Below are 10,041 nucleotides of genomic sequence, written 5' to 3' on the forward strand. Positions count from 1 at the left end.
TTTTGTATATCGTTACATGCTTAGGCTGTCAACCGACAATTATTATCTTATTATTGACAAAAAGGGGAAAAAAAAGAAAAAAAAGGGAGGCAATAAATTAGAAAATCTCATTTGTTTTGGTTGCAAGATTTGAAGCTAGTGTTTTATATGATTACACAATTAGGATTGAGGTATGCTTTCCCATAATTTAATTGTTAGACAGTTTTTTCAAGGACTATTTGTATATAAAAAATATTTTATACATAAATAAAATTTTTAAAATGATCTTTAGTTAATTATTATCTTTCAATAAAAGTTTTGAATAGGAAAATAAGATTTATTTAAAGAAACATTTTAGTATAAAAATTGATTTGCATTATTCAAATATGAAAATAAGACTTATTAGTTATCGTTTTAACTTTACTAGTAATGACTTTTTTTTAAAAAAAAAAAAAAAAAAACATTTTAGTATAAAAATTGATTTGCATTATTCAAATATGAAAATAAGACTTATTAGTTATCGTTTTAACTTTACTAGTAATGACTTTTTTTTAAAAAAAAAAAAAAAAAAAGTAAACTGTCAATCTTGTGATTATTTAAAGGAGTAAACAACCCTTTTCCCCCCAAATAATGGCATAATGACATTTTCCCACCCACAAACTTTTAAAATACAACTTTACTACCCGAATTACTAATTTCTCTCCATTTTTTTCTGATTAGTTCACTTCACTGCTTTTGACAGGTTGTTCCAGATGGCTGGACATTCGGCTAATGAGCCAGGAATTGCTATAGAACTTGTGGCTGCAAACGAGAATCTAAAAACTATTGTCAAGAATGGACGATGAGAATGACCAGGCATATCATGTTCTTTGGGGTCCAAAGCAACTTTCAGGACAAAAAAAAAGGGTCACATTCATGACAGTGTGCATTGACATGTACAAGAAAATATATTACAAATAAATCTGAGAAGTTGAGTGGTTGTAGATTGAACCCCTCTTGCTCGGCAATAAGCAAATCTTTAAATATGAATGAAAAATGTTTATAAGACAGTTGAAGATGGATTTGTTATTGACCTTGGTGATCTGCTGGTGAGGTGGTGCAGATTTTTAAGCCAGCAATTGCTGATATTGTAGTGTTTGTGGGTAGCTGCTTGTTTTGCTGTTCCTATATAGGGTTTGGTTGTCTTCTTTTGCAGCAGCCTGGGTGGTTTTTTTGGGTGCATGTCAGGTTGCTTTTTTGAGCATAAGGATAGGTGTTCTTTCCTTTTGTTTGTATAGCAGGACTCTTGGCCCTGTCCACGAGTTAGGATTGTGTATATTATTCTTTATTCTTTATACAATTACCAAGTTTACCGAAAAAAAGATGGATTTGTTGTGGATTCAGAATGCATAAAGCCTTTTTTATGAAAACTAATTACAACTATTAAAATTATGTTTAAATGTTTTAAAACTCGGTTCGACCCTACCCGGCCGGTTGAACTGGGACCCAGGGTTTTCACCGAGTTGGGTTTCCAATTTTCCTATTCACCCAAAACCTTAGAAATTAGGATGATGATCGGCGAACAATAGAAGGTCGGGATGTTAGGGCTTTTGAAGAGGAAGGGCTGGTGAGTGCAATGGTGGCGATAGAGGTGATTTCTAGTGAGTGAATTGATTAGAAATCGAAAAAAACCAACGATAGCAACAGTCAGCTTTTGTCGACAATTGGCGAGGCGAACGGGGGTGGGGTGAGATTGGTTTTGGTCAAGAGGCTGAGTGAAGTATTTTCGTGATGATAGGGAGGATTGTCGATATCGACAGTGGTGAGATTTGGCCTGGGTTTTCGACACCAACATTGGTGAGATCTAGCCGAAATCGGTCGATTTTGGCTAGATCTTGGGTAGATTTTCTAGGGAATGAGCTCAAGGGATGATTGGGATTGCATTTGGTGTGTCGTCGCCACCAACTAGTCGACTGCTGATTTGTATTTAGGATGTGTTTGCTAAATTTCAAACTGGTAGGGACTTAACCATAATTTTTAGGGGTGTATTTGCTAAATTTGACCAGCTGGTCAAACCGATTAAACCGGTCAACCTAGCACCAATGTCAGATCCAAGATTTTTGTCAAGGGGGGCTTCTGCGGCTCCGTTATTATTTGCTAAACAACTAGTAAAAACTTTAAAAAATCACCAAATCTTAAGTAAATAAAATAATACAATATTAAAAACCTAAGAGAAAAGAATGCAACAACGCAATACTTTCCTACTTTAATAAATTCATGAGAACCAAAATTTTAAGTAAATGTGTTAAGTAAACCTTGAGCAAAACCTTCTTTTAACTTTTGGCTTCCAAAGATTATAATATAAATTTTCATGATTTTGACCAGACTTGATCTAAGCTAAAGTCAACTAAAACTTAAATCAAGCCAATGTTGCGTTAACTTTTAATATGAATTAATAAAAAAAAAAAAAATTCTTGATATAAATATAGCTAGTAACTCAAATTTTTTTAATTATGTTGAGTATTAGAACGGTGACATTTGAAATGTAGGAAAGTGGTGGGTGAAGAATAATGTTCTTTAAAATATAGTTAAGGTTTTAATTTAAGAAAGCAAGTTCATTCTTAGACACAAAATGCAAAATAAACTCACAAGATCCATGTCTTTTCCCCTCAAATTAGAATAAAAAATCTCAAAAAAAAAAAAAAAGAAAAAGCATGATTTACCCCAAAATAAACTAAATTGAATGAGCTATAAGTACCTAAACTGATAAAACAGAAATAAGCTAATTGTGACACATTGAGTAGTGAAGCTTCAACAATTTCAGTCTTCAAAAGTTTCAAGATCGAATAGCATGAGGAAAAGAACGAGAGAATGCAGATAAAAAGAATTTGGGGATAAAATCATAAAAGCAGGTGAAGCCATGGCGAGAGAAGTGGAGGTTTTAAACTTTTAATATGATGTGGGCTTAAATATATATATTAATAACAAGTTTGTGGCTTAGATATATGTATATAATTCTCATTTTTTAAAATCCGAGGGTGGGCCTGGGTATATATATTAATAGCAATTTTTGTGGGTCTATATATTATATATTTAAAAAAAAAAAAAAAAAAAAAAAAAAAAAAAAAAAAAAAAAAAAAAAAACCTTGAGGCCTACCCTCAAAGGGGCTGGATCCGCCCTTGCCTAGGACCTGACATCTTTGCCGGGTTTCACCCCGGTTGGTTATTAAAAAATTGGTTTAATACCAGACAAATATCCTACTTGTTTAGATGATAATTTTGCCCTCCCTATAGTGATTTATTCAACCTTACGCGACTTGCGGCTGTAACAAGTTGTAGTTGATACTTCAGTTCTTTTACTCTACTGATTAACATAGTGTGAATTAAACCAAAAAAATTACTTAATGGGATATCCTTGCTTTGCCTGATTTTTCCAATGAGAGCATCAGTTTTTGTAGTGCAGGGGCAAAGAATAAGACGGAAGCTGATGACGCACAATGTGCAGACAGTGGTGAATAATGTAGAGGAGGTCTTTATGATGTACATGTTCCACTAAGATCAGAAAGTTATAATAGATTGTCTATTTCAGTGGAAAAGAACTAGGATTGTTATCCAGCAAGCTATATTTTGTTTTAGTTTTTCTTTTTTTAATTCTGCTTTCTGTATTCATACCTTTTAAGATAAATGTTTTGTCTTGCAGAAGAATCGGTAATGTCAACAAGATGTTCTATTGTTCCAGTCAAAGGTCAACAACGAAACGACTAGTGGCTTATGTCGAGCAAAAACTACCAACCAGTCGTTTATTGTTGCAGACACCGAAACTGGCGCCTTGTTTCATCACAACCTTCTAGTGCATAAATTGTTATCAGAGCAAGCATTGCGCTGCACGCTAAATATAATGGCACATCATATAGGATGCAAAAATAAATTGAAATGAGAAGATAGAATTATGGAAGTTTAAATAACTTTTGCTTTGTAGTACATTATTGAATTAAAATTCTTTGACATAAAAGTTTTACACAATACTCGAGCGATAATCTTACATTAGGTGATACCTAAACAATAGCAAAGTCAAAGTGATATCTCTCTAAACTGCGTTTGAAAAAGTAAAAATAGTTGTCAGGCATTTTGTTATGGATGTTGCCTACATGCAGATACACGTCTCCCTTTGTACCATATTCTTATTTTATAACTTAAAAAGGGCAAGGATATGGGCATTACGATGGAAAGGGAAAAGAAGAACAACCGGCTACGTCCAGGTGAGGAAATTGATATCATTGCACTGCCGTAGGTGACCGCCATCGCAAATCTAGCAACATACAGCTCCCAAAACAAAGGATACTGGTTGGTTAGTGCCATGATGGTCATTGTGGAATATTCATATTTGTACTTATGAGTTTTGTGTGTGCACAACAATTATGTGGGCACACTGGTTGTTAATCTTATGATTTGGCTTGTTTCTTTTGTTGTGTGTGTACAAAAGTTCTGTGTACACACTAGATGCCAGACTTGTGTCTTAGGTTGTTTTGTTTCAAATGTGTGTGCACAACAGTTTGTGCTTACACACTCGTTTCAAATATTTGCAACTCAGCACGAGTTGCATGTATGATAGAGTAGCATAGATATTTGTTTATCTTTGTCTCCAACTTTTTAGGACCTTTTACATGTGTCATATTATCCTTAAGTGGTCCTAGAGAATAAAGTTGTTTTTCCCGATTTGTTTTGTTGTCCGAACCAAAAGAAGAAATATTTTCCTTATTTGGACAAACATGGGTCAGCCCCTTGTTGGCTGACGTGACACTAATGTGTTAAGCAAGAAACCCTAACTATATATCATCTCATCTTGCATCTTTGAATCTAACCTTTGATCTTTTATTTTCTTTGTACTTTGAAATTTCTTAGAGTATTTTGTCTCCTCAAAGGTTCATAGGTTTATTTCCATTTTGTGCCAAAACCTCACCATTTCATTTGTTGTCTTGATGGCTCTTGGAACGTGGTTCCTTTGCTGATGCTCATGCATGGTGTCGACACTTGAAGCTTCGTGATTCACAAGCTGTTCTCGGGTGTGAAGAAGGTCCAAGGAGTTTCAACACATTAAGGATTCAAAGTGTGGTGCTAAGTGTAAAGTTGATCAGGGAGTTCTTTTTACTGTATCTTATATCAACTTTGAACTATATCTTGTAATGTGTTTTTAACTTAGTGAATTGCTTCGATCTGGGTAAGGTCCCATGGATGTAGGCTAAAAGTGGATTTTAGCCGAACCATGTATATGCTTGTGTTCTTTACTTTCCGCACTTGTGTTTGATGTGTTTAAATCGAAAATCTCTTAATCAACTTGGTAATACTTCTGTTGCACTTAAAATGGGTAACCATACACCAAAGTGAGTTAACAAACTCCCAACGGTCATCAAGGATATTAAAAACCCTGCACTATTGAAGAACATGAACCAAATGAAAGTAAACATACTATGAGTAGCTATAATTGCTTCACCTATTTTACCATCTTCATCACTAGGCCCACCTGGAGGACTTAACACAACACCAGCATATTTGAGTACCGTTTCAATGTCACCGTAGCTAGTTTCACATGGAAAAAGTTGAACAAGGTCCAATGCAGTTAGGCCACTCTGAGTTCTCCTCAACTAACTCTCTAATGAAATGATATCTTATGTCAATGTGCTTAGTCCTAGAATGCTGGATTGGATTCTTAGAGATGTTAATGGCACTTGTGTTATCACAAAAAATTGTCACACAATCTTGATCAACACCATAATCATTCAACATTTGCTTTAACCATAAAATTTGAGTACAACAACTCCGTACGACAATATACTCAGCCTTGGCAGTGGATAAAGGGATTGCATTTTGCTTCTTACTATACCATGTGACAAGATTGTTTCCAAGAGAAACATCCGATGAAGTACTTTTTCGATCATCCAAACTTCCTGCTCAATTTGCATCACTATATCCAACCAAACAATTGTTAGAATCAAATGAGTACCAGAGGAGAATCAAATGAGTACTAGAGGCCAAAATCACACGTACCTAAAACGTATTTCATGATTCTTTTCACTACATTCAAGTGTAACTCAAATGGATTAGTTTGAAGCCTAACACAAACACCAACACTAAAACAAATATCAGGTTGACTTACAGTTAAGTAAAGAAGACTTCCAATCATGCTTTGGTACAACTTAATGTCTACCTTTTTACCATGTTTTTCTTTGCACAGCTTAAGGGTAGCACTCATAGGGGTTTAGCATGCTTTGCATTCTCAAGACAAAATCTTTTCAACATGTTTTTAGCATACTTTGATTGGGAAACAAACATGCCATTATTCATTTGTTTAATTTGAAGTCTAAGAAACATATTCAATTCCCCTACCATACTCATCTCAAACTCATTTTTCATCAGGCTAATGAATTCAAGTGCATGTGAATGAGATGTAAAACCGAACACAATATCATTAACATAAATCTATGCACACATGATTTCATTGTTAGCACGCTTGATAAAGAGAGTTTTGTAGGCATTACCTTGTTCATAGTTATGCTCAAGAAGGAAAGTTGTCAACCTTTCATACCAGGCCTATGGGCTTGTTTTAAACCATAAAGTGCTTTCTTCAATCTGAATACATGATCAAGTTTGTGGGGGTCTTGAAAGCCAATTGGTTGTTCAACATACACTTCTTCGGTGAGCATTCCATTCAAGAAGACACTTTTGACATCCATTTGGAACAATTTGATCTTAAGGCAGCAGGCAACAGAAAGCAACAAGCGGATTGATTCAAGTCGAGCAACAAGGGCGAAGGTTTCATCAAAGTTGATTCCCTTAACTTGAGTATATCCTGGAGCTAGAAGCCTGGTTTTGTCCCTGACAACATTACCAAACTCATCAGTTTTACTTTTGAAAACCCCTTTGGTACCTATTATGTTGATTCCCTCTGGTCTTGGTACAAGCATCCACACATCATTCCTTTCAAACTGTTCTAGTTCTTCTTGCATGGCCTCAATCCAATTTTCATCTTCCAAAGCTTGTTTGACATTTTTCGGCTCTGCAAGAGACACATAACAAAGATGGTTAATTTCATTTTGTCTTCTCCTTCTTGTAACCATTACCTCATTTGGATCTCCAATCACAGTTAAAGGTGGATGAACTTTTTGAACCCATGTTGGTGGATCTTTTCTTCTTTGGTTTCTCCTTTGAATGCTTTCATAAAAAAGATCAACAACCAGCTCTATCGCTTCATTTTGTAATGATGAATCAGTAGATGATTCTTTGCATGGAGCAGATCCTATTGTTGTTGCAACAGAAGTAGGTGACAACACATTTGGCGTAAAGGTTTAGGTTAACGAGATTTAGATGTGTTCATACCATCTTAAGTGGTAACCCAAGGAACAAATATGTCTTAAATTTCACATTCTTGAGAATATTTTGAAATGTCTTCTGCATCACTAAACACAACATTAATAGATTAAAAGACTTTTTCTGAACGTATATTGTAGATACTCAATGCACAACTGTTGGATGAATATCCAATAAAAACTCATTCATCACTCCTAGAATAAAACTTACCTAAATTCTCTCTATCATTCAAAATGTAGCATTTGCATCCAAACACATGAAAGTAAGAGAGATAAGGTTTCTTACCTTTTCACAGCTCATAGGGAGTTTGAACAGTACCTTTTCTAAGGTAAACTCGGTTGGAAATATGACATGCCGTGTTAATGGCTTCTGCCCAAAGTCTTGTAGGAAGCTTTTTGTCATTAAGCATTACCCTAGCCATCTCTTAAAGCACTCTATTTTTCCTTTCCACAACACCATTTTATTGAGGTGTTTTTGGTGCTGAAAATTCATGGAATATGCCCTGCAATTCACAAAAGTTAGCAAAATCAGCATTCTTAAATTCCTTTCCATGGTCACACCTTATCCTCACTATCTTTGTAGCTTTGGAACTCTTCTCATCTTGCAACCTTTTGGCTAATTTCTGAAATGCATTGAATGAATCAAATTTCTCACGCAAAATAACAACCCAAGCATACCTTGAAAAATCATCAACACAAAAAAACACATACCTCTTACCTCCCAAACTCTCGGTTTGCATAGGATCTATTATATCTATATGGAACAATTCCAAAACACATGAGGTATTGAGATTAGATAAAGCTTTATGAGATATCCTGGTTTGTTTACCTTGTTGACATGGACCACACACATTACCTTTTGGAAGTTCAAGTTTTGGTAGTCCTTTAACTACTTCCTTCTTTGAGAATCTCACCAAGTCCTTGAAGTTCATGTGACCAAGTTTCTCATGCCACAAGTTTTTGAATATGTTTTAGAATTGAAACTGGACACATGGTTAGAAAGCAAGTAACAATTGTCATTTGACCTTTTTCCCTCAAGTAGAGAAATACCTTTACCATTCAAAATTTGACACTTGTCCTTTGAGAATTGAACCACAAAATCTTTGTCACAAATTTGACTAATACTAATCAAGTTAGCTTTCAAACCATCAACAAGTAAGACATCTTTCAAAATAGGCAAATCAGGAAGCACAATTGACCATTTGCCAAGAATTTTACCTTTCTTTCCATCTCCATAAGTGACATGTCCACTATCAACCGATTCAAGTTCAGTCAAGAGAGATTTATTACCTGTTATATACCTTGAACAACCACTGTCTAGTTACCAAAGGTCATTTTGAAATGCAAGTAAAAAAGCATGTGACATAAAACAGTTCACATTAGCCTTAGGTTTCCAAACTCTTTTGGAAGAAAAATCATTGTTAGCATTATGATTTACCTTAGCAACAAAACTATGGTTTTTTTAAACTTTCTTCAAGTAAGCAATGAATCTGAAGCATTTGGGTCTGATGTGACCTTTCCTATTGCAAAAATGGCAAATAGGAATGAATTTTGATACCTTCATAGCCCGTCTCACAGTAGTACCTTCAGTAGGAGTTTTGGTAGCCTTCACAAACATGCTCGCACCAGCTTTCGATGTGCTAGCACCAGGATTGAAGCCTAAACCATATTGATCTCTAAATGATTTTCCTTGACCAAACACTTCATCAAGCTTAAGAGAACCTGCATTCAACTTATCAATGATGACCTTAGCCTTAGTTAGTTCAGGAGTAAGAACAACAATCTTTTAGGTCAAGACTTTCTTTTTATTTCAACAAAGTAGCATTCTCAATACCAAGAGATTGCAAATTTTTCACAGCCTTTACCCATTAATCAAACATTTTATCATATGCCTCTTGTTGCTTAGCATAGATATCAATGGTGTCATCTGAACCCTCACTTTTACCATCGTCTTGATCCACGGTGAAGGCTAAATATTCTCATCATCACCCAAATCATCATGATCACTCTTATCATGCTCACTCTCACTCAAAGTGGCAGCCATGACTTTATCTTTCTTCTTTTTCAATATGTTAGCACACTCAGATTGTACGTGCCCCAAGCCCTCGCATGCAAAACACTTGATACCTTTATTTTTCTTTTCTTTTTCTTTTGAAAATTTCTATGTAAAGGTACCAGAGGTTTGATGTCATAAGACTTTTTCAAAAAAGGTTTTTGGCCATAACCACTATTATGAGGCTTTTTCATGTTTTTCTTTAAAACTTTGCAAAGTTCTTTGTAAGTAAAGCAAAATTTTCATCATCCAATGAACTTAAATCACAATCATCAAAAGGATCAGAATCAACCTCATGTTTGAGAACCAAACCTTTGCTTAGTTTCTATTTTTCCTAGCGTTGCAGATTCATCTCATAGGTTTGGAGAGAGCTAACGAGTTTATCAATGTCCATAGCATCCACATCTCAACATTCTTCAATCGTGGTGACCTTTGACATAAACCTCCGAGGTAAAGAGCAAAACACTTTCCTAACAAGTTCAACATTAGTATATGTTCTTCCCAAGGAAAAACACTCATTAGAAATATCACAAACTCTACCATAAAAATCAGTTATAGTCTCATCTTCTTCCATGTTCAGATTTTTAAAATCAGTGACAAGTCTTTTAAACCTATTTCTTTTGACAGTACTAGTTCCCTCATTGTTAACTTGAAGCCTATCCTAAG

This window comes from Pistacia vera, unplaced genomic scaffold, assembly GCF_008641045.1.
Source record: "Pistacia vera cultivar Batoury unplaced genomic scaffold, PisVer_v2 Contig309, whole genome shotgun sequence".
NCBI lineage: Eukaryota > Viridiplantae > Streptophyta > Magnoliopsida > Sapindales > Anacardiaceae > Pistacia > Pistacia vera.